This window comes from Podarcis vaucheri, assembly GCF_965113315.1.
Source record: "Podarcis vaucheri genome assembly, chromosome: 2".
In the NCBI taxonomy this organism is placed as follows: Eukaryota; Metazoa; Chordata; class Lepidosauria; order Squamata; family Lacertidae; genus Podarcis; species Podarcis vaucheri.
The window spans coordinates 29,284,319-29,310,486 of NC_138760.1; the positions used below are offsets into that span (position 1 = coordinate 29,284,319).

Here is a 26,168-nt window from a genome sequence, read left to right on the forward strand (position 1 = left end):
TCTGTTATCAGTGAAGTCAATATGGGCTACTGAGTGGCCACTTCTGGAGAACCACAGCCAATTGCAGTCACGAACGACTCTGGGGTTGCGGTGCTCATCTCGCTTTGCTGGCCGAGGGAGCCGGCATACAGCTTCCGGGTCATGTGGCCAGCATGACTAAGCCGCTTCTGGTGAACCAGAGCAGCGCATGGAAATGCAGTTTACCTTCCCACTGAAGCAGTACCTATTTATTTACTTGCACTTTGATGTGCTTGCGAACTGCTAGGTTGGCAGGAGCTGGGACCAAGCAACGAGAGCTCACCCCGTCGCGGGGATTCGAACCGCCGACCTTCTGAACGGCAAGCCCTAGGCTCAGTGGTTTAGACCACAGTGCCACCTGCGCTGTAGTGTTGTGGATAGTATCAGGCTAGGACTGTAGGGGCTGAGGTTCAAATCCTTACATAGTCGTGAAGTTCATTGAGTGATCGTCAGCCAGTCATTATCTTTAGGTCTAATGAACCTCATAGGGCTGTTGTGAAAATACAAATGCCACACCTGCTTTGGCCCTCAGCCACAGGGTTGTCGATATTTCATTAAGTTCCCTAAAGTTTGGACAAAATACCCTATCAGCAAAGCCTCTGTTGAAAAGCACAGCCATCTTCTTAGCAGCCTCTTTCCCACCGCAGATCAACTTATGCTTCCACAAATAGAAAGCAGATATACATCACACACATACAATTGCAGAGCAATGCAAATAAGTGAACATGGCTAGTTAACTTAGTGGAAAATTTCCTCTTGATACCAGATACTGCAAATAGGGCAACCGATTGTTAAAACAGATCCCCTGCAACATCTGTCAGTGAAGCTTGTCAAACACATTTCACTCAGAGCTTGAAACAAGGCAATGGAAAACGGGAAGATTAAACACAGATTAGACCAACCTGCTTGTGCAATTTAGTCTCCTTGATTGCATATGTTTACCTTACCATAACAATCACATCAGTTTAATAAAGCTCATTCATATGAACATAATTTATATTTTGAGCCGGGTGATGCTCATATTAATATTTTTAGTTAGGCTATGCTTTTCATTGGAAAACTCCTTCCTAGCTATTCTCATTTCTTCTTATCTCTGGCGTTTAATTTCAATAAGTAAGAAATCACTATACACCCATCTGGTCTATACTGAAGCTGAGTATATACTGATGGAAAAGTGGCTCCCCACTCATGTTCATGAATAACATTTATACAATGTGGATTAGATCTGAAGACTAGAATGGCCATATTAATATGGAGGTGCTGCTACTGAAAAGAAAGATATCTTAGCTTCAAGATACCTAGTGGCTTTGATAGCTTGAAGTATTTTTCACCAGTTGCGACGGGTGTGCCAATTGAAATCCTTCAAAGACATAAATTGCCAGGCCACTGTTATCTGTGCCCTGGGAGCTTCTGGTTTAGATTATTTCAGTGCGTGTTGTATATAGGACTGTCTTTGAAGACTGTTTGGAAATGTTAGAATATGTCAGCACAATAATTAACTGGGCCCAAGTGTTTGGGCGCATGTCTAGTTTTGGAACAGCTACCTCATCTGCCAGTCCATTTCTGGACAAAATTAAGATCACTGGACTTTTTTTAACCTAAGCAGGTTGGAAGCAGGATACCTTAGCATCTGCTTCTTCCCACGTGAATCTGCTCAGTTACTGAGATCAACCTCAGAGGCCCTTCTTGGGGTCCCTACTCCCTACCAGCCCCTCCATCTGGAGTAAGGCAGAGAGGGGACCTTTTCAGTTGTGGTTCATAGGAATTTAGGCCTTTGGTTTATCTATCTGAGTATTGTCTACAGTGACTAGCAGGAATCCACACATGGAGTCTCTCCTAGGATCTCCTGTATGCAGGGTAGATTCTCTGCCCGTGAGCTATGGTTTCACACAGGCATCTGATTGGCCATTCTGATAAAAAGGATGCTATATGGGCCTTTGGTTTGATCCAGAATACTTTTATTGTATTATGATCACCTATGGCCCTCTCCCTGAAGGAGTGTCTCCACCCCCATCGTTCAGCCCAGACACTGAGGTCCAGCTCCAAGGGCCTTATGGCTGCTCCCTCACTACGAGAACTGAGGTTACAGGGAACCAGGCAGAGGGTCTTCTCGGTAGTGGAACCTGCCCTGTGGAATGACCTCCTATAAGATGTCAAGGAAATAAACAACTATCTGACGTTTAGAAGACATCTGAAGGCAGCCCTGTTTAGGGAAGTTTTTAATGACTGATGTTTGATTGTGTTTTTAATATTCTGTGTTTTTAATATTCTGTTGGAAGCCACCCAGATGGGCGAGGTATAAACAATTAATAATAATAATAATAATAATAATAATAATAATAATAATAATAATTCAGTCTTTCAAGGTTCGATCATTTTTGTTCCCTAGTAAAGACACTGTCCATATTTCTTCTTTCGGGTATCAGGTGAAAACATTTCAATTTGCTCGGGGTTTCTTGAGTTTTTTTCCTTTTTGTCTTTTAGCTATTTAGGCTAAAAGGATTGCTGAGGATGAAACAATGTTTTTAGATTCACTGTTGCTCATCAGCTTCTCAGCATGTGATAAGCTTTCATTCTCCAACTGTGAAGGCCTCTCTTTTCCAAGCTCTAAAGAGATCTGCACATAATAATGTATGTATCGATGTTGTGTTTATCGTGGCTTGCTTGCTATTATGGTGCTGAAAGGATAGCGCCTACTCCTAAAATCTGTCAGGGTATAGATCGGGAGTAGCTAAACATCCTGCTTATTTGTTGATAGAACTAAATGGAGTGTGTGTTATAGCTCCAGAGGAGTGAATGTTACTTTATACATTCTTATGCCAATGTGGTTTTTTGGGGGGCATCTGAGGACATAGCCTTGCCTAATATGTTGCAATATTTGGTTAGAGAATGCTGCTTCACCTATATGAGAGCAAAAGTTCCCAGAAGTTTCTTGGTAAAGCATGTATGCATTATTTAAAATTCAATGAAACAAAGGTGCAGTTGTTTCAGAAACAAAATCTGCTATGATCTTTCCCTGTCGTGGGCTTTGATTCGAAAGGCCAATGTATTTGTTAAGAAAAATAATAATGTACAGTGGTACCTCTGGTTAAGAACTTAATTCGTTCTAGAGGTCCATTCTTAACCTGAAACTCTTCTTAACTTGAGGTACCACTTTAGCTAATGGGGCATCCTGCTGCTGCCACGCCGCCGTACGATTTCTGTTCTCATCCTGAAGCAAAGTTCTTAACCCGAGGTACTATTTCTGGGTTAGCGGAGTCTGTAACCTGAAGCATCTGTAACCTGAGGTACCACTGTGATGCAAACTTCTTGGGCCTGCACCACTTTAGAATGAGGAAGAAGGATTTGCTCCTGCAAATCAAAAATACCCTTCTTCCTTTTTTGCTAGCTTTTCATGGGTAAGCTTTTGCACACTGTCTTAACATTCAGCATTTAAACATGCAGTGTCAGTAATATCAGAATTAATTCTGTCACCTGCGTGTCATCATTCAAATTAGCACTGCCGTTGTATAGTTAGTGTGGGGACCCTGTGGCCCTCCAGATGTTGTGGTATCCCTGACCATTGGCCACGAGGGCTGGGGTTGATTGGTGATGGAGTCCAACAAGTCTCCCACTTCTGAACTGAAGTACCGTTCCTTCCCAAAGTACAGCACTACTAAGATCTGTTGACTTTTTGGTGGCTGGATTGGGCCTTAATATTTTACTGGGAAATTAAGCTAAAAAAAGCTCACCGCCAACAGAATGTAAACGACAAAGTGGTCATGCAAATAAGTCTGTAAAGAAACTCAAATTGACACACCGTTTAAAAATAACGTGTGTAAAAATAGGAACACAAGCAATATGAAAGGTTAGGATCTAATTAATTTATACAAAGACCTCAGTAGTGTCTAGATATATTGGTGTTATTTGTGTTAATCTTTTTCCAAAGCTGTTGAACAGAAATAGCCTATTATGCAACTCAATGGAAAGCCGTTCCATCTCATTGAACATGTAAAATGTTCCATCCTTCACCCCTTCTTGGTTTTTTTAGCTGTTGACACTGTTTACCTGAGACTATGCTACAGCTTTATCCCTTTGTGGCTGCATCTACCAAGCCTTTGACCACAGAACTGAATTGATAATATTTGTGCATTAATACAGTTATCCTTTCCCAGGTGTTAATCTTTGCTAGAGGCTGTAGGCCGATAAATGATTTGGACAAAATGAATGCCAACGCCTACACTTGGCACAAATAGAAAGCAAATTGACATTAGATTTTAGGTGTTAAATGTCAATAGCATTTCACCCCTTCACAATCCACAGTGTGTACACACCAAGTTTCGACTGACTGAGAATAAAATTGTGCAGATAGAAAAGGCAATCAAATCCATTGTTTACAAGGCTGCTACAACAGAATGATGAATAGGAGATGTGAGCTGGGAGTTTTATTTAATGGGATCAGTGAGTCCTTGGATATGGAGAGAAAACCAAACGCCATGGGATGTGTGTGGCCACATGATGCTGTTATCCTTGAATGGCGCACTTGACTCCTGAGCTAAAGTAGCAGTGATTTTTCATGCATGTTGTAGCTTAAGGAGAGGTGGACAAAGAGACCAATTCAACAAATGGGACTTACTCATAGTTATCTGCTGAACTTGAATTCTACCCTGCCTGAAAATAATAGCCGAGGTGGAAAACAACAACAGGAAACCCACAAAATATCATAAAATGACAATATAGTACAGAATAAAAATAGTTAAAAGGAGACTGGCGAAACATCAATCAAAACAACCAACTAAAATCAATTTTGACATAAGCTTAAGGGCAAAAGGCCTGACCTTTTCTTTAAAAAAGTATTAGACAGCAAATATTTAGAAATGGACCTTCTTTGGGCACAAAGTTCTAGAGCCTGCAAATAGCTGTTGAGAAGGTTTGAGAATGAGCTCAGATGCATATGGAATCACAGACAAGGCAGGGGTTGTCAGTAATAACCATCATCTGTTCATCATTTAAAGGTCACCTGGTTTGTTGTTGTTGTTGTTGTTGTTGTTGTTGTTGTTGTTGTTGTTAACCTCTGGTATCAAAAGGAGGCCAATTATACCTATAGCTCTTTTACCAATCCAGGTTTTCTTCCTTCCTTGAGAAAAGGGAACACAGTTTGAATGAAAGACAAATAAATGGCAGTGCCTTTTCCTTCCCTTCGGAAGGAAAATGACAGGAAGATGGTTATTTGGATCAAGGGGAAGAAACTGTTTGTTTCCCTCTGTCTTGAGACCTTTCTTAAGTTGTGCATGTGGGGTTTTGTTTTGTTTTGGTTACCTGTTACACTAAGAGAGAAAAATAAAACGAAGCCAAGTTAAAATTTGTTATATATTACAGCCACCCCCAGAGTCTCACAGTCCTCTCTTTTCAAGTGAAACCTTGGATTAAAATGGCCATCGTAAGGATTTTTAAAATAGGTATTAAATAAGCCTGCCTGATTCATCATAGGTGTATGGAGTGGACACACGGGCATGCAAAATTGCTTATTTTGGAAGACACTTTAAGGCTTAGCCAAATTTTTCAGAGCAATGACGAATACAGGGGATTCCCCGCCCCCCATTCATTTAAACTTTGAAACAATAAATTTGAAATGACCGGTGGCAACAACTTTGTAACGAATGCCACTGATCCAAACCTATAATCAACTGAACATGTTATCCCCTTTCACATCTGAACAACAGGTTCTGAGTGAACATGAACCTGATAGTCTCTGCCGGTCTTAGGAGTGGTTTTTATCACCTGATCATGCCTGAAGCCTAGACATTCAAGAATCCATCTCTGACAACCTTATTCACTTGCTGCTGAAGCTGGCAGAGAGCACTTCTGCTAATAGTATTCAGTTCTTCTGCTTGTCTAAGCCAAAGGTCTTTCAAACATTAGCCCCATCTTCTGGCGCCGACACTTTCGGAGGCGTACACCCCGTGCAAGGCAGCTTGTGAAAATTAAAACCACAGTGAAATGTATCAATAAAGTACAGGCAGGCAGGACAGATCAAAATAGTCATCAGTGCAGACCCTTACCTAAAGCAGTTCAGCAAAAGTCTGCTGGTGTAGGAAAGTCTCCACCAGCTGACAAAAAATGGTGAAAGGGTCGTGGGAACAGCAGAGGACAAGGTGTTCCACAATCTTGGTCTTTCCCCCCACAAGGCAAATACATTAAAAACAAGGGGGGGGGGGCACCAGACAAGCCTTCAAGTATTGTGCAATCACAGTAAGTGGACTTACCTACACATTCCTTGTGGGCGGAAGCCTACAAAAAACTAACAAGTACCAACCAGTTGGAACTGTAGAGAACCGGGTTCGAATCCTTGTTCCTATTGTAGGAGGAGAGAAGACGTTATGCCTGAGAATGTATAGTCAGTGGTGCTGAAGTTGTTACTTGACATGGGTTTGTTTCTGTTAAGACGGTTATATTATTCACTGTTACATTGTTATGCCTGCTGTTTTACAGACCTTTAACTGTGAATTTTCCTACTTAAGTTAACTCAGCGAGGCTGCTCACAGTTTCAATGCATTTTTCATAAACATTTTTTAATATGTTTTGGGGGTTTGGTTTGGTTGTTTACTTTAAAAATTGAATTAACTTTTATTGTCTGAAGTACTGTTGTGTAATATATTTGCATTGCTCCTGCTTGTTAGGTTTTCATATGCTATACGGTGGTACCTCAGGTTACAAACACCTCGGGTTACAAACACTTCCGGTTACAGACTCCGCTAACCCGGAAGTAGTACCTCGGGTTAAGAACTTTACCTCAGGATGATAACAGAAATTGTGTGGCGGTGGCAGCGGGAGGCCCCATTAGCTAAAGTGGTATCTCAGGTTAAGAACAGTTTCAGGTTAAGAATGGATCTCCAGAACGAATTAAGTTCGTAACCAGAGGTATCAGTGTGTGTGTGTGTGTGTGTGTGTGTGTGTGTATGAATGAAGATATTTTAGTTTCATTGTGGATCTGAAAGCAGAGAGGTGACAAGGGATGGATTTCTATCTTTCTTAAAGAAGTCCTCAGGAAAATGTACACACACATTTGTTGACATTTCCAATATACAGTGGTACCTCTGGTTGCGAACGGGATCCGTTCTGGAGGCCCGTTCGCAACATGAAAAGAGTGCAGCCCACAGTGGCACAACTGCACATGCACGGGTTGCGACTCACCGCTTCTGCGCATGCGCACGACGTCATTTTGTGCATCTGTGCATGTGCGAGCGTCAAAACCCAGAAGTAACCCTTTCCAGTACTTCCAAGTCACCGTGGGACGTAACCTGAAAGAACGTAACATGAAGCAAACGTAACATGAGGTATGACTGTATACATTTCATAATTTTGCTCTCCAAGTCATGGAAGGCTGCAAACATCGCACAGGTGAAGTGCCAAAGGGGGCAGGACTTTTTCCCCAAGTGAGTAAGCAAAATGTGTGGGAAAGTTTATTATATGGATTTACATGACACGTGTCTCTGACATGGCTTTTTAATGTGAGCCTGCAGTGGAGCTGGCTAAGGGAAGAAAGGGAGGAAGCTGCCTGGAGGCTCATCCTACTGTGCCAGGATACAACATATGAAAAAAGAAGAGAGGGCAAGCAGCTGTTTTCTGGCCACTGAGGGGGAATACAAACTTCAGAGACCCGTCTCCTCTTCCTTCCCATCTTCTATCCCTCTGTTTGCTCCAACATTTTCCGAATCTAGTCCAGTTGCTGTCACTCAATGAACCTCTCTTGCATGCCTTAAGAATCCTGCATTACCTGAGATTATAGGGACAAAATGTTCCATTTGGTGGGTTTACGGCGTCCATGAAAAGCTGTGCAAACAGTTTACTCTGGTTTCACAAGGAGGGCTGAGGACGAAGGAAGGATGAAAAGCTGTGAGCGAATCTGAACCGCGACAGATGAATAGTTCAGATTCGTGGTTGTCTTGCAAGCACACCCGTAGAGAACCATGCTGTGGTGAATAGATTCTATTTATTCAAAATAGAATAGAATAGGAAAGTTGCACGCAATAGATCAGCCCAATTAACCGAATAAAAAGAGAGCACAGGCAGTGAAGTTTCCTAAGGCAAGAGGGATCAGCTCTCTCCCAACTTCTGGGCACATTTACAAGCTCATCCTGTGGCTCTGCAACAAAGGACTGGGAAGAATTTGTCCTCCTTGCCACACAACCCTTGGGTATGTGAACTTGACTAGAGCCCTGTGGCCCCACCAGGTCAGTGCTCACCCCAGAGGAGCACATACCAGACCTCCCTCCATTTTGTACCCCTAACCTTTGGTTATAGTGTCGTAATCTGGGGAACCGGGTTCACGTCTCCGCTCCTCCACATGCAGCTGCTGGGTGACCTTGGGCTAGTCACACTTCTTTGAAGTCTCTCAGCCCCACTCACCTCACAGAGTGTTTGTTGTGGGGGAGGAAGGGAAAGGAGAATGTTAGCCGCTTTGAGACTCCTTAAAGGGAGTGAAAGGCGGGATATCAAATCCAAACTCTTCTTATAACAATGTCAAATGGCTGCTGCTTGACATGGCTAGAGGCTCTATGGGGAGGTGATGCATTTCCACTACAACTGGGAGATTTTCTGGGGACTGTCCTGGATTTACAGAAGCCATCTTGGTTTCTGATTTGATCCTGGACTGTCCCGCTTTTCCTTAAGAAGTCCCTATTTTCATCGGAGAAATGTTGGGGGGTATAGTGTTATGTGATCCCTGAAACAAGGAAATAAATAACTATACAGTGGTACCTCTGGTTGTGAATGGGATCCATTCCGGATGCCCATTCGCAACATGAACAGAACGCAATCTGCGTCTGCGCGTGTGCAGGTCGCGATTTGCCACTCCTGCGCATGCGTGTGACATCATTTTGCGCATCTGCGCAAGCGCAAGTGGCAAAACCTGGAAGTAACCCTTTCTGGTACTTCCGGGTCACCGTGGGATTCAACCTGAAATTGCGCAACCTGAAGCAAATGTAACATGAGGTATGACTGTACAACCTTTAGAAGACATCTGAAGGCAGCTCTGTCTAGAGAAGTTTTTTAATGTTTAATTATGTTTTTAGATATGTTGGAAGCCACCCAGAGTGGCTGGGGCAACCTAGTCAGATGGGCGGGGGTATTCTTATTCTTATTATTGAATAGAATGTCCCTCTATTCATCAGAGAAAAGTCAGAAGGTTAATCTATTATTATTCCATGTGCTATAGACACTGGCAGCAGAGCATGGTGGGGGCGGGGGGGGGGGGAAGGACTGACTTCTGGGCTTTGGCTTATGCAAAGTGCCTCTAAACAGTAATCTGACCTTTTTCATGATATAGTTTCCTTGTTCTGAAACTTGCGTCACCAGCTTTCCTTCTTGTTTTTATGTAGCAGCATTTCACTTAAGCAAGTGGGTGATGTATCTTCTTCCTTTCAGCTACCTGAACTGCAGCAATGAATAAAACTGAGTCTGCGCTCCAATGGAGTTGCACGTTTTTTTTTTTTTTATAATAATTTTTATTACATTTTTCCAAATTACAAATAAGAAAAGACAGAATAAAAGAAAAGATAAGAAAAGAGAACAGAAAATAACATCCATTTCAATAACTTATTTCAAATTTCCATCGGACTTCCCCGCGTCTCCCGCATAGTGCATTCTTGATAATAAAGTCATCAGCAAATTATACCCTTATTTCGTGTTTTTCTTTATATTTTCAATTGCAATTTAAGTTTAAATCTCTTGTTCTCCGTTTACTCTAAAAATATAACCTGATATCATTTAACCCATTTAAACTTTGGTTCTTTCCCAAATGTTAACAATTTCTTAAATAATTAAACTTCATTGCTGGGGCTAACGTTCTAAATCATACGACATCTTATGTTTCATACAACTTATAATACTTTTGCAAATAGTCTTTGAATTTTTTCCAATCCTCCTCCATTGCCTCTTCTCCCAGGTCCCGGATTCTTGCAGTCATCTCAGCCAGTTCCATGTAGTTCATCAGTTGCGTCTGCCACTCCTCCAGTGTGGGCAAATCTTGGGTCTTCCAATACTTGGCGATAAGAATTCTTGCTGCAGTTGTAGCATACATAAAAAAAGTTCTATCCTTTTTTAACACCTTCTGGCCGACAATGCCCAGAAGGAAGGCCTCTGGTTTCTTGGGAAAGGTGTACTTAAACACCTTCTTTAACTCATTATAGATCATTTCCCAAAAGGCCTTCAATCTTGGGCACGTCCACCAGAGGTGAAAGAATGTCCCTTCAGCCTCCTTACATTTCCAACATTTATTATCAGACAAATGGTATATCTTAGCGAGTTTGACTGGGGTCATGTACCACCTGTATACCATTTTCATAATGTTTTCTTTCAAGGCATTACATGCCGTAAACTTCATACCGGTGGTCCATAACTTTTCCCAGTCTTCTGACATGATATTGTAACCAATGTCTTGAGCCCATTTTATCATGGCTGTTTTAACTATTTCATCCTGAGTGTTCCATTTAAGCAGCAAGTTGTACATTCTCGAAATTACCTTGGTCTTTGGTTCTAACAACTCTGTCTCAAGTTTCGATTTTTCCACCTGGAATCCTATTTTTTTGTCTTGCTTAAAAACCTCATTAATTTGGGCATAATGTAACCAGTTTTGCACCTTATCCTTTAATTTTTCAAAGCTCTGCAACCTCCAATTACCTCCAATGTTTTCTATTATTTCCCAATATTTCGGCCAGTATGCCTCCATATTGGATGTTTTCCGAGCTTTGGCCTCTATTGGTGAAATCCACCTCGGAGTTTTACTTTCCAATAAGTCTTTGTATTTTTTCCAGACCATAAATATTGCTTTTCTGACAATATGGTTTTTAAACATTCCATGTGTTTTCCCCTTGTCATACCACAAATACGCATGCCAACCTGACGAATTGTTAAAGCCTTCCAGATCTAGGACATCAGTATTTTGCACGTTTTTAAGGTGGCCTAGGTCTCTTTATCATTTTCCTTGCTCCGGAGGTTGTTGTTATTATTTCCATTGTGCGGAAGGGAAAATTAGGCTAACTGCTTCAAGGCTATCACTCATCAGGTATCTGAACCCAGCTGTAGGGTTCACCTGCTGACCACACTGGTGCTCTTCAAGTCTACTCCTTGAACAGATCATTTTTACATGAATACTTTCAGAGTGTTTCCAGGCATGTGATGTTTGTTTAACAATATGAAAGAGGGAGGGATTGTACCTACTAGCAAAATACAAGGGGGAAAAATCAGTTTGTTTGCCATGCCAGAGACCAGGGCTATGAATTCCCATATGCGTGCAGCAGCAGGTAACATTCAGTTTCTCTTCTTACAAGTAATTATTTTATTGTTTCTGTAAATACAGTGAATGTGGCATTAAAGCTGTTTGAATTTGTGTCACAGTGTTAAATACTTACCCTTTGCAAATGAAACGTTTCTCGGGAATCTGGAAAGGCTGTACTTTCTCTATATTTCCTGAAGACATTTACACAGCGTGCCATTAGAAAGAGGAAGCTTAAAAGATGTAAACAGCCTAGGCTGTGATTTTTGCAAAATGAATCAATGTAATTTGGAAATAGATAAATAGGATAGGCATTCATGAATGGCAAATGCAAAAGAGGCAGCCATTTTAGTCTGGGTGTTTTTTTTTTAAAAAGTTAATGTGGCACTTTAAAGATGAACACATTTATTGTGGCATTTAGTTATTGCATCAGACCTATGCTACAGAAACATATGCACCTTATATTGTTGAGAAATTGAGTTTTCCTTTTCAGGTTGTAGGGTGAATTGGCTGTTGTGTGAACAAACAGTTTAAATTAGATTATTAAAAAATAGCACTGAGTGCTTAGTTTGTATCCAGTGCTGTTTAACTTTTCTCAGCTGTTGAGCAGAAGTACAACATATACACACCTCTCAGAAAGTATATTTTGAATGCTTACCGGTTTTAGATATAGTTGTGAACTATCGGACACGCAAAACCTGCTTGCTGCTGTAGCTACTGGTGTCATGGGGTCTGACAGGCCACCCCTCTGTTGCTGGGTGGGTTAGTATGGATGACCATCTGCAGTGATTGGGCGGTTGGGTTACTGGGCAAATTTTGGTGTTGCCATTTAGGAGGACGGACCAAAGGTTATAAAATCAAGTCACGCAGCACTGACTGGGCTCTTTTGCTGTGTGCATTGGATCACCCGCCCACCCTCCCTAATCTAGGGCTATTGCGTTGACCTTGCTATGCCTGTCATGGGGTCGTCTGCTTTTGGGGCAGGGGCCTGGTAGGAATTTTGTCCATTTGGCTGATTGGCTGGTGCCATTTGGTTTTTGCCTACTGCGTAGCAAATCGTCACAACTTGTAATGTTGAGGTTAGGCATTAGTTAAAAAATTGGTTGGTGGAGGGGTAAGGATTGGCGGTGCCTGCCCCTCCAATGCTGCTGTGGAAAGGGAATTCTGTTTAAAGGAATCCAGGGGCTTGTCACTCTTTTGTCCATACCCCTGAATGGGGCTTAGGGCCGTGCAAGCCCCCGGGAACATGCTGGGGGGGGATGAGGGTCTGGTCCCCGGCTCCATGCTCTCCCCAATATTGTTTTCCCTTACTGGTTTTAGCTGAAATTCGGAAATCAGTTCTGTCCCTGGGCATGGGGACAGATAGTCACAACCAGTGCCTAAGCAACCACTCACATTTATGTTTTTTTAATAAAGTTGTGGCCAAAATTATGCCAAAAACCTTAAACAAAAATTATGTGTGAATTGTGAATTTTTTAGGGGTGGCTTGGGGGACCTCGACACGCAAATTGTGGAGAGTATTTCCACCTGTTTTGCACAATGCTGTGCATGGGTTTAAACACTCTTTATTCAACATCTTCCTCTCTTCTTGACTATTCTCATGTCATGTTCTAAATGTCCTTGTTTGTCTGGTGACCAACACAGTAATTTCTTGTGAATATTCATAAAGTGTATACAAGTCAATAGAAAGAGAGGCATTTATTAGTTGTAAATTCTAGAACGGTAGCTCTTTTAGCCAAATGAAAAAAACAACAACAGACAAACAAAAATGGTCCTGTGGCAAATTGATTGTGGCGTTTAAGAAATTGCATCAGGCCTACATGATAGAAATAAACACACATAAAATTTTACAGTGCTCTTATTTTGTCCCACTTTGAATTTTGACATCAGAAAATCAACACTAGGACCTCTACTAGGCTGGCCTGTACTGGTTGTTTGATTATATTTTTATTTCAAACATCTGATGGTTTCTCTAGTTGCTACAAGGCACCATGCATTAAATCATCTTGACTTTCATGGTGCCTATAATGGAGAAACTATTCAGTTCCTTTCACACCTGGGCAACACTTCGGCTTCATTCTGCTGCTTTTTGCTCTCGATGAAAACCAGACTGATTTTTCTGCAGTTTCATGAATCTCAACTAGTTCTTTTCAAAGCCAAGCTTTCTGATTGGCTATCCATTTATTCCATGATAAGTTGTTTCACAGATCAAAGTATGAAAACAGTATTCTGCCTGTTTGTTTTAGATTTTAGGTTAATGTGAGAGGGTCCTCCATATTTTTTGTGTGTTAGAGGAAAGGGTACGAGGCAGCTGTTCTCTATTCATTCCTCCACTCCAGACAGTTCATGAATAAATGTTCTTTTCAATGCAATATTTGGACTGTCTCTCATTTTATTTATGTGGGAGCAAAAGGGTGGCGCAGTTTCCATAGCAATAATCCAAAATGGAATTGGAACCTTTGAGCAACTTGTGGAATGCGGTTGTACAGGTGTTGCAACAGCTCTAAGTATTTTAATTACTATGAAAAATAGCAGTGCCAGAGCAGCTGCCGGTGATTTATAGAGTCTCTCCTGATGGGACAATGCTATTTCTGTAAGGGTGGCAATTCTTAATAGGACGCAAAGTGTTTGGTAAAATAATTTATAATGAATGACTGCTTTTGGACTTGGTTTTAAGTCAAGCCAGAATACCTAATAGCTGGAGTTATGGATGAGGACAAGGGACTCCAACCAATCTTTATGAAAGCTGAATTGTAGGGTCCAGTACTACAGAGTGGCAAAAACAGCCCCACAGCTTGCCCTAAATGGGGACTTTGGGGACTGAGCCTCTGCATTATAGCCAATTGCAGGTGGGATATAGTCAGACCTCTCTGGCATGGAAGACCCCCTCAAACATCAATAGCAGACCATAGCATATCACTAGAGTACATAATGTGCCATGGCCTGGACTCTTTGTACTGAGAGATGATTAATCTTTACATGGGAGGGGGAGGAACCTGTGGCCCTTCATATTTTGCTCAACTACAACTCCCTACTACAACGTATGCTGGCCGAGGTTATACATCAAACCTTAGTTTTGCAGTACAGTACATCCAGGTCAGGTCAAAGCAAAGGACAAATAATAAAGTTAAATTAACTAACATCTTATTAGGTTTTGAATAAACCATTGGTCTAATCATCAAAGAAAGATACTTTCATCTTGTAACAAGTCTCATTGAGACAATTAAGCCTTTTTGCCTTCTTTTCCAGCTGGCTTATTGGTTTTTCCATGTCTCTAGAGCAAGCATCCCCTGCCCACCCCTTTTGTGGGCAATACAGCTCCATCCTTGCCCAGGAATCTTTGCTCTTTCCTTTGACTCATTCTGCCATTAAGAAAAAGTACCAGTGAGCTAGACAATGGCCATTTTTTTTCTTTTTTATTGAATGGGAAGTGTACTTGGAAGTTAGTGAAGAATTCATAAACAGTTCAGGGTGTGTGATTGGAAGAATGCCCTCATAATAGATTTTGATGGGTAAGAACAAAGAGATCCGAGTTCCTGGTTTGAAAAACACCCAACGTTTCAGCGGCTGTCATTGGGACATAATGGGTCATAATAACGTCAACCTGTTGCTCACTTGTTGACACTTGTGCTTGATGCACTTTGCAGGTTGGCTTGCAAAGAAGCATAGAGATGCCTGTTCCCTTAAGGAATGTTTGCTAACAATGAGTTGCGAGATAACTTCATCCATTTAGTATTTGCTGGAAGCAAAGATTCCCCCCTTTTCTGCTTTCCTCAGGATGCTTTGTGACGTCACCGCCTGCAGCTTGTTTTTCACTTCTTATAACATTGCTGGCCTTTTTCCAAATTGTTTTCTCTTATCTGTGCTTCCTGCACAGAGTGCAAACTCCAATAAACACGACAGTTGTCTTCTGAAGCAGAGAGATTCAAGTGCCACAAGAGCTCCTTGTGTTCTCTACTTAGTCCTTCCATGGCGATAGACCACTTGATACTCTTGACGTACTCTGTTTCTGAAGAACATAGCCTTTTCAAATCTGCCAGTGGTATCTGATCCAGGTTGCCAAACAAAACCTACAAGCCATGTTTCAATATGGTTTCTATAAAACTAAATAAAATATTCAGTCATTCTAGAGGTGATCCTTCACTTTGAGGGCATAGAAAGGGGAGCTATGCCTTCTCACTGTTATTATGTAAATTCAGCAGTCAATTTCTCCCACCTAAAGGTAAAGGGCCCCCTGACTGTTAGGTCCAGTCACCGATGACTCTGGGGTTGCGGCTCTCATCTCACTTTATTGGCCGAGGTAGCCGGTGTACAGCTTCCGGGTCATGTGGCCAGCATGACTAAGCTGCTTCTGGCAAAGCAGAGCAGTGCATGGAAGCGTCGTTTCCCTTCCCGCCAGACCTATTTATCTATTTGCACTTTGACGGGCTTTCGAACTGCTAGGTGGGCAGGAGCAGGGACCGAGCAACAGGAGCTCACCCTGTCGTGGGTATTCAAACCGCTGAACTTCTGGTTGGCAATCCCTAGGCTCTGTGGTTTAACCCACAGCACCGCTCCCATCCCCTTTTCCTACCTAGTGAGATCTTAATTAATGATATAAGGATATATGTAGGTAAGACTCTCGAACGTTTCTGATGAAGTCTTTGCATCAGCACTAGCTAGGACTGCACATTTAAGCGTGAGGCAGAAGCAGCAAAGAGACTAAGTTCATAATGTGGGGTGGCTCTGATTACTTTCATGAACTGAGCCACCGACAGCTTCCGTTTATTGCCTACATGTGATCAGCTGTAGTAGAAATGAGGCTGGGAACATCAAGGACTTCTGGGGCCAGGATATAGGGCCCCTTCAAACAAAGTAATCCCAGTGTGCCCTGTTAACTTAAAATAAGAGAGGTTTTTCGTTACACTATTGTGACCTATCATAGAATTGTAGAGTTGGAAGGGTCATCTAGCCCAACCCCCTGCAATGCAGGAATCTCAACTCAAGCATCCATGACAAATGCCCAGCCAACCTCTGCTTAGAAACCTCCAGGGCAGGAGAGCCCACAACCTCCAGGGGGAGGCCGTTCCACTGTCGAACAGCTCTCCCTGTCAGAAAGTTATCCCTGAACCTCCTTGAGTTCTCCATTCCGAGTAAGAGCAGTGGTGGGTCCTTGGGGGAGTAGGCCCTTTGCTGGTTTTGGGGTCCCAGCAAATTCTTAATCTCTGCTACCAGGAGCATCATAGCCTAGAGAAGACAAGGTTTGGAGCCAAAGATAATCCCTGCACTCAGGGGCAGCCAGGGGAAGATCCCCGTGGAAGCTGGCTACATGTATGAAAAGCCTCAATATTTATTTATTTTTACTTCACTGTTGAATACCTGAGTTAGGCTGCTGAACTGGACACCTGACTATGTGTGGACTGACCATTTTATGACTAAGCATCTAGTCTATTCAAACTGGGTGAATGACATGATAATCTTGATAGGACATTGGATGTGTTGGATTGTTGTAGGCCCAGTCTTTCTTTAAAAAAAACCAACGAAACAAAACAGGTAGACCATTTCAAGACAGGCTAGAGATTCTTCCATTCACATACAGCACATAAGAGTTTTAAAAAAAATATTCTTAAAGGTGTACTCCTGGCATAAATTCATCTCACTTTGGTGGGACTGTGTTCCAGCAAAACACTTTAAAACTGTTAATCTGTAATAAATTGTATAGACTGTAAAACATTAGGCTGTAACACATTAACTTCTGAGAGATGAACTGTATCTATAAGGAAGGCCAAGAAACTTTTTGTTTCCCAAAACATTCTTCAGGAGTTGCTTAATGGCAATAAAACCACTTCAAGGCCGGTTTAGACTGATTTTTCTTGAGCCTGTTATTTCTAATGCTTTATTTAGATATCCCAGTTAAAGTCCTTTGCGATAAGATCTGCTCACTCATTTCATCATGTTTGCCTTGGAGGAATAAAGAGAGTCTCTGACTGACATAACAACACTATAAAGCAAACCTATTCCAATCCAAAATTAATTAGGGGTGGAGCAGCTGACTTGGTCACCTCCTATTTGCTCACTACAAAGCCAACAATTATATACCGCAGGGCTCAGAAAGAGATTGTTTTTTTAAAGAAATAAGTTGGCATTATTAATTATTACATGGGTATCTTGCTTTTCTCTCTCTTCAGGCAGCTCAAGGCTGTGTACATATACAATTTTTACATTTCCACATGCCCTCACAATAACCTTTGCTTGAGGAAGGTTAGGCTGAGAGAAATATTGAAAGGATCAAGGTCACTCAGTGCAGGGATTTGAACCCAGGTCTTCCTGGCCAAGAGCCAACTGCCACATCTCACTGGCTGTGGTGCCAGGCAAGAATTCCATAATATTGATGGAGCACAATCCTATCTGTGCCTGTTTGTTCAGAATTAAGTCCCATTTAATAATAATAATAATAATAATAATAATAATAATAATAATAATAGTTTATTATTTATGCCCCACCCACTCTGGGCGGCTTCCAACAAAATATTAAAATGCAATAGTCTGTTAAACATTAAAAGCTTCCCTAAACAGGGCTGCCTTCAGATGTCTTCTAAAAGTCTGGTAGTTGTTTATTTCTTCAACATCTGATGGGGTGGCGTTCCACAGGGCGGGTGCCACTACCGAGAAGGCCCTCTGCCTGGTTCCCTGTAACTTGGCTTCTCGCAGTGAGGGAACCGCCAGAAGCCCCTCAGAGCTGGATCTCAGTTTCTGGGCAGAACAATGGGGGTGGAGACGCTCCTTCAGGTATACTGGGCCGAGGCCATTTAGGACTTTAAAGGTCAGCACCAACACTTTGAATTGTGCCCAGAAATGTACTGGGAGCCACTGTAGGTCTTTCATGTGGTCTCGGTGGCCGCTCCCAGTCACCAGTCTAGCTGCCGCATTCTGGATTAGTTGTAGTTTCTGGGTCACCTTCAAAGTAGCCCCACATAGAGCACATTGCAGTAGTCCAAGCGAGAGATATGTAAACATGTATAGGATTCCAGTCAAAGTGTGACCATTCCCATGAAATGAATCATAGTCTCAATCCAATGCTGCCCTCTGTATATATTTGTAAACATATAGAACATGATATTATAAAGGTGATATTGGCAGGCTTTAGAAACTACTATGCCGCTCACATGCCTCTGCAGAAAAAGCAGAGAATTGTTTCTAGAATGGAAAGTGAAGGTAGTTATTACCGCAGTACCTTGGTTCTCAAACTTAATCCGTTCCAGAAGTCCATTCCAAAACCAAAGCATTCCAAAACCAAGGCGTGCTTTCCCATAGAAAGTAATGCATTGATCCATTCCAAATTTTTTAAAACAACCTGTAAAACAGCAATTAAACATGGGTTTTACTATCTAACGAGATCATTGATCCATAAAATGAAAGCAGTAAACAATGTACTGCAGTCATACAATCAGTCAATCAGTAGCTGGACTGGGTTCCGCAGAGTCACAAAAAAAAGAGAGCTGCAAAAACAAAAACACAAAATAAATAGCAAAACCAGACAGACCTCAGCATAACACTCCAAACAGAAGCGTGGCACTCAAATAGGAAGTGTAACACTCGAAACAGAAGTGTGACACTCAAATCGGAAGAGCAACCTCAAAACAGAGCACATTCGACTTCCGAAAAAGGTTCGCTAACCGGGACATTTGCTTCTGGGTTTTCAGTCTTTGGGATCCAAGTTGTTTGAGTACCAAGGCATTTGAGAACTAAGGTACCACTGTACTGAACACCGTCATGTATTCAAGAAATGTTACCTACAAAACTCCAGCATATCACCTGTAGTTCCACACAGAACTGCTAGGCATAGACATAACAAGGCTGACATCATTCTCTATGGAAAATGTTACGAATACTCAGCACATTAAACAAGAATCAAAGCGAACAGAACCTGATCTGTAACCATGGAACTTCGAGAGCATTTGGCTTGCACATTTGCAAGAATGAAAGAATGAAGAATGAAAACAGTTTAGCATTTTGAACAAACCTTCAGCTGCACAGTGTTTGATGGTAAAAAAAGAATGAAAAGTTTTATGACCTTTCAGACTGTGAAATGCATGTGTATACTTAAGGCTCCAGGCTCCGCTATGCGAATTAATGTAAAATGATTTATTTTGCCATTGGGGGTTAAGAGATGAAACTTTGAAGCAAATTCTTAGTTTAATATCATGCAGAGCAATTGTTTAGTAATATAAAAGATCTCAGTTCAGCGACTGTGGACATGGTACAGTATCGTTTGACCAATTCTAGCAGTACTATTGAGAAAAAGATTTGCTGTTCTTTCCTTCTCTTACCTTTGAGGCTGAGTGAAATGCTAAGTAGCTGGATCCCAGCATCTGACAAAGGAATATGTGCACATACCTGTGTATATTTTGCAGGTGAAACCAACATACAGTGGTACTTCGGGTTAAGTACCTAATTCGTTCCAGAGGTCTGTTCTTAACCTGAAACTGTTCTTAACATGAAGCACCACTTTAGCTAATGGGGCCTCCCGCTGTCACTGCACCACTGCTGCACAATTTCTGTTCTCATCCTGAAGCAAAGTTCTTAACCCGAGGTACTATTTCTGGGTTAGCGGAGTCTGTAACCTGAAGCGTATGTATCCCGAGGCACCACTGTACTGTAATAGAATCTTGCTAAAACTTATGAGAACACTTACTCTGAAAATTGTGTTGCCAAGAAATGCAGGAACTTTTTTGGCAGAAATATATTAATCAGACCTCATTGAGAATGTGTTCAGAAATATTAAAATGACAGATGGATGAAGAGTCAGATAAGGACAAGCGGTTTCAACATCAATTCAGGACAAGTAATTGAGATTTTCTTCATTGTGAATGCTTCTCCTTAAATTTTGCACTTCTTTCCTGCCTGGGAAAGCTGAGCTCTATGGCTTGGAAGAAAGTGCATTGCGTGTGCCGCCCTGAAAAGAGAGAAGTGGAACACTGCATCCATTGTGACAGCTTTGGGAAAGGACAGCAGCAGCAAGACATTCAGGAAGAGATGTCAGAAGGACAGAATGGATAGGATGGGAAGCCGTAAGTCATTAGAATACAGATGGGGTGGGATGGAAACATTCATGCTGAGATGTTCCAGCAATTTGTCTGAATGGGATGACCCAACTGGAAACTGTACAAGGGGAATAGACAAATACACCCCCCACCCATACTTATACGGATAAGTAAAATGTAGTTCTAACACCATGAGTAGTATAGTAAAATAATCCTTGTGGGTTTTGTTTTTGTTTTTGTTTTTGTTTTTCTGAGCAACTGTAAAACTACCCAGGAAATTTTTGATTGAACAAATGCTTTGAATAAATAAATATACTGCAAGCATATTATGCAAGCAGTTTACTGTTAGCAGTGTGTTATGCATACTGTTTCTATAGTTTATGCTTTGCCTTAAAACTTTCAATTTCCATTAGCCCTCCTCCCAAACAAAACTGCTGTGTCTGAGATATCCACTGCCTTCCTCTCTTCCTAAGCCATGATTACCTAGCTCAGAAAGAGTCAGCTGGGCACTCCATGTGACACATTCCATTTCTTCAGCCCGCTTTGCCCAATCCCTGATGGGAAGGACCTGTAAGGCGCCATTTCTCTCTTGCAGTGTTTTCTCTCTCTTCCAGGGTGACCTCTTTCATGAGTTGGGAGGGTGACACGCACCCGCCAGGTGAAAGCGGCACCCTGGGAAATGCTTCTGGTCCAGGCAACCCGGCCTCCTCTGTGATTTTCCTTGGCAGAGGATGCTCGGCAATGGAAGATAAAAGGATTTCTCTCCAGACAGGTAGTTGTGATATTGGAGATCAGTGCAGAAACTAGTGCATCATTACAAAATTCCCTCTGGCAGTGGGGTGCCCACGGGCTGCATAAGAAGTAGTAGTATCTTGGGCACTGCTTTGACATTTGCTTGCACCTCTTTTCCCTGGGTCAAGAAGCGGTGCGGCTGCTCCAAAAGCTGGTTGCAAGCCTGTCCCATGAAAATGAAACCTGCACCTTCTGCTTGGCTTGCAGGGCAGAGAGCAAAACAGAGAGTAAGGCCATGCGCTGCACACGGCACTAGTGAATGTGTGCAGTGCATCTCTGTTCTGAATGTTTAAAGGTAAAGATAAAAGGACCCCTGACCATTAGGTCCAGTTGTGGCCGACTCTGGGGTTGCGGCACTCATCTCGCTTTATTGGCCGAGGGAGCCGGCGTACAGCTTCCGGGTCATGTGGCCAGCATGAACTAAGCCGCTTCTGGCGAACCAGAGCAGCACACGGAAATGCCGTTTACCTTCCCGCCAGAGTGGTACCTATTTATCTACTTGCACTTTGACATGCTTTCAAACTGCTAGGTTGGCAGGAGCTGGGACTGAGCAACGGGAGCTCACCCTGTTGCGGGGATTCGAGCTGACAACCTTCTGATCGGAAAGTCCTAGGCTCTATTGTTTAACCCACAGCGCCACCCATGTCCCTCTGAATGTTTAGGCTGGTTGAAATTCAATAGGTTATGGCAAAGGTTTTCAACCTATTTGGGTCTATGGTTCCCTTAACCAACTGCATTCTTTCTGCTGCACCCCTGTGGGGCTCAGGAACCGAGTTATGTCTCCCCTTGCCTGCAGAGCCAGCAGCCCCTCACCCCTTTTCAAACACTCTCCCTTGTTGAGTGTTCCCTTGGCCTCCTCTCCAATCCCCTCTCCTTGGGGGTCTTCTGGGCAGCTGCAGCTGCTGTCCCTGGTCTCTGAGCTGCCCCCCATCTCACTGCCTTGCAGGGGCCTGGGAAGCACCCCCTAGCCAGCCCCAGATGCATCATTCACCTGGGGGGCTTGTAGCCAGGGCTGCTGCAACAAACAGCTGTGCTGGGAGGCAGAGACCTGAGAGAGCATCAAAGGAAGGAAGGGGATGGAAGAGGGGCAGAGGCCAGTGTTGCCTGTGGCATCCCTGACCAGGGTGCCACAGCACACTGGTTGAAAACCACTGGGCTATGGGGATGTCATTGGACCAGACCCATGATCTATTTGTAATAAGTCTCATTGGTTAGGACAGCTGTGCCTTGCAAGGGAAGAGGGGAAGTGTTGGTGTAGCAAAAAAATACAACTGGGTTTGCATTGAGCCCAGACGTTTGTAGAGTCTGGGGCTGTGCCAAATTTTCATGGCTGTTTTTGGTGGGAGAAGGGGAGTCTGCCTCCCTGTATGTTCTTTGAAAGCCTCCTTTTTTCAATCAACAAACTTAGCATTCTCCTGTTCATTGCTGTTCAATGCCACTTTGGCTCACCTCGCCCCTGCAATCTTCTTGCTATGTGATCCAACCAATCAGGGGTCATGGCATCAGAATCATGATGTCACAGCTGCACATGGCAGCTCAGGTTTGACTAAGGCGTCCCAGAGACAAATCGGAGGGAAAGCACTGCTTCCTGCCATCGCTCTGAATGGGAATACATTTCTTTTTATCAGTTTCAATCCCTCTACCCCCTTTCAAATGATCACTGAAATGTGACACATATATTTGTGTGAGTTTTTGCACTGGGAAAATTCCACACAGAGAGAGAGAGAGAGAGAGAGAGAGAGAGAGAGAGAGAGAGAGAGATGCATTCTGGATTCAGCTCGGCCCTGGTCCAGTCCTATTTCATCTTTTGTGGTGTAAGAAGAGTCTTGGAGACTAGTTCTAGGGCAGCTTTAATCAGAAGCAGTAGAAACATTGAAACTTTCCTTTGGGAGGGTCACATGTTCAAGCAGAGCCTGACACAAAACAAACACAGATTATTTTAATTGTCTGCCTCCTAAAAGGCTGGCATGTTGTATATTTTTAGAGAGCCAAATTTATTTATTTATTTCAAACACTTGTCTGTCTCATCCTCTGTCATGCTGATGCTTGAAGTGTTGCCCAAAATACATAACTACAAAATCAATTAAAACTCAATCCATGTTTTGTCTTGTTTTGAAGGGGGGGAATGCATAAAGCATACACATTTTTTTGAAAAAAATAAACAACAACAACAAACCAAAACAAAACCTGAACCAAAAAACAACAACAACCCAGCAAAAGTTAAAACATACGAAATCAACCAGAACATCAGAACCAAATTTAGGGAGAAGATCCCATTTTCAGGAAAACGGTTAGGAGGATTTAGCAAAGCCACAACAATGATTCAGAGTTGAACTGACCTTTTTACATGCAACTTTCTCTGTCTGTCTCTCTGTCTCTCTGAGTTTTGTTTTGCTTTCTTGGAAGTATCTAACACTTTAATGCGGAAGCACAAGTCTGAATGGCTGCCAGGGTTATTGTGAAGAGCCTGTTTGTCCTAAATGCTCAATGAGCTGTGGGAGCCAAGGTTGCTTAGCACCCCATAGAATCAAGACCTCAAAGATAAAAAGGCTAGCTTGAGCTGTAGCTTTCTGGGGTGTGGTGTGGACGTAAATAAGAAAATTAAGGAGAGCGCAGTTTTGTTCCACTCCAGTAATTGCTGTGGCTCTTTAGCTAGCAAGCTCTAGCTGGTACTTGGTGGATGCAGCAGCCCTCTTGGCCAACAAACTGGTGAGTGTATCGGGGACCCCCAGAACTGAGACACAAGCGGCTGCATCGAAACGGCAGGCTTCCTAGCTGGGCTGAATATAGGTTTTAGACCCCTTTGTGGATTTTGCACTGGTGAGATTGGGAAAAACTGCCCATATGGATTAATTCTTCCCACCTTCCCACAATAATCAAAAGCCAAGGGAGAATAAAATTGGGATTGAGTATGTTTTATGTGATGCCATTTTGTTCAGGTTTGTAACTCTTTCAGCACCCAAGCTTTGTTTCAAAAAGGCAAGAGAGCTACCATGTGTGCAGATGATAATGATATATTTGCTTTGCACGTGATAAGAGAGTGCGGGGACAGATAAAGAGGGGCTTGGAATCACATGCTGCTCCTGAGCTATTCAAGGGATTGCTCCTGAGTGGAGAGAAAGGTTTCAGTGTCAAGTCAGGACTGCTCTCACTAGTCTCCAACTGTAGGTGCTCCAAAGACGAGAAAATTGCATTGGTCCATAGAAGCACAACATGACAAGGTTCCTGGGGGATCACAGGCTGGTAGACTGGGAGAAGGAAGAGGAAATGGGGAATGGAAATCTTGGAGAAGAGCCGCAGTGGTGCAGAGGTACCATTGTGGAAGGACGGAGAAGAAGCATGACATTTCACAGACTTGTGGAATTGTAGAGTTGGAAGGGACCCTGTGGATCATCTAGTCCAACCCCCTGCAATATAGGAATATGCAGCTGCCCCATAAGGGGATCGAACTTGCAACCATGGCATTATCAGCACCACACTCTAAGCAACTGAGCTATTTGTGGACAGGTACCTGGTGACGCGGGTGGTGCTGTGGGTTAAACCACAGAGCCTAGGACTTGCTGATCAGAAGGTCGGTGGTTCGAATCCCTGCGACGGGGTGAGCTCCTATTGTTCAGCCCCTCCTCCTGCCAACCTAGCAGTTCGAAAGCACATCAAAGTGCAAGTAGATAAATAGGTACCGCTCCGGCAGGAATGTAAACGGCATTTCCGTGTGCTGCTCTGGTTCGCCAGAAGCGGCTTAGTCATGCTGGCCACATGACCCGGAAGCTGTATGCCAGCTCCCTCGGCCAGTAAAGCGAGATGAGCGCCGCAACCCCAGAGTTGGCCACAACTGGACCTAATGGTCAGGGGTCCCTTTACCTTTACCTGGTGACAATGGATGTGTTGTGGTAGCAAGGAGATTCAGATCAGAATCTTGGCTCTTCTGAGAGTGGTCCCTTGTACCAGTGCTCTTCTGCTGGGCTTTGTAATCCCCTTGGGCTCAACTTGCTATTAATTGTTCTTCTTCTCTTTGCTCTGCCCCACCCAGTTATTGTGACAGAGCTCCTCCCTTTCCTGATATCACCCTTGATTGCCTTTATCATGCAACAAGTCAGAGCAGAGCCCCTGCCTTAATCTACTTGATCTCTTTCTCCACACTTTGGTCCCCTGAACCTTTCACCAGCTTCCACGGCCTGCCCATTCCTCTCTTCACTGGATTCTGTCCTCAGCCTACCATTTGACCTCTGAATTTCATTTCACCCCCTCTATCCAGAAAGCTCAACTATCCTCCCCACACTGCCCCAATCCCTAATTACATGACATAGCATCTCTTGGTCCGATGAACATGTTAAGTCATAGGCTCACAGTGTGCCTCTATTGGCTAATTTTTGGATGCCTGGTCTTTCCAGTATACTGCTTGCAACATTATTTATAGCATGCTGTTAGTGCTTTTGTACTAGGTTAGTCTTCCTGTGTCACAAAACAGCTTTTACATCTACAGTGATGCTCCTTAGCATTTCCTGTTATTGTCTGAATAAACTTGTTTTGTTTTGTTCCTTCCACTGTGAGGACTTACAAACTTTCACATGCTTACAGCCCGCTCTTATATCTCTGAATCAGGGCACTGTGTGCATAATCTTGAGGTGTAGGGCAGACAATTGGAAGGGGGAGAAAAGAGTTCAGATGTAAGTTCTAGGAAGAACTAATTACAGTGGAATTTCCCAAACATGTAACTGGTGCCTACTGACATTTTAGTAATAAGAACATGAAAATAGGATCCACATTAATTCCAGCTCACAATCTTGAGCATCTTAGAGAACATCTATTACATTTCCTTCGTCTCTAACCTGATCCAAACATCACTACATGCTCATATGGTTTTTTTATATAAAAAGGGGGAGAGGGAGGAGAGAAGAAACTTCAGTGGCTTGTGCCATTTTGAAGGAAAAGTTTTCTAGCATCAATGGAATAATCTGCATAGAGTGTGTCACATATATCCAGTGCTTTTTTCCTAAAAAAAATGTTTTAAGAGTACTCTCATTTTGACTCAAGAAAATCACCACTTTATAGTTCAAATCAGGGAAAATAAATACAGTAAA

The 26,168-nt window shown here is 42.8% G+C and overlaps 1 protein-coding gene across 3 annotated transcripts in view; it reads left to right on the plus strand.

Moving 5' to 3' along the window:
* Window positions 1-26,168, plus strand: part of KCNJ16 (potassium inwardly rectifying channel subfamily J member 16) — a 44,826-nt gene that overhangs the window by 5,751 nt on the left and 12,907 nt on the right. The window contains exon 1 of one of the 3 annotated variants that reach the window (XM_082212692.1): window positions 11,280-11,300. The exons of 1 other annotated variant lie outside the window; for it this stretch is intronic. The gene's annotated coding sequence lies outside the window, so the exon portion shown is untranslated. Of the gene's footprint in view, window positions 1-11,279; window positions 11,301-23,633; window positions 23,797-26,168 lie in introns of those variants that run through there. One more of the 3 variants, XM_082212690.1, reaches the window with a different exon arrangement.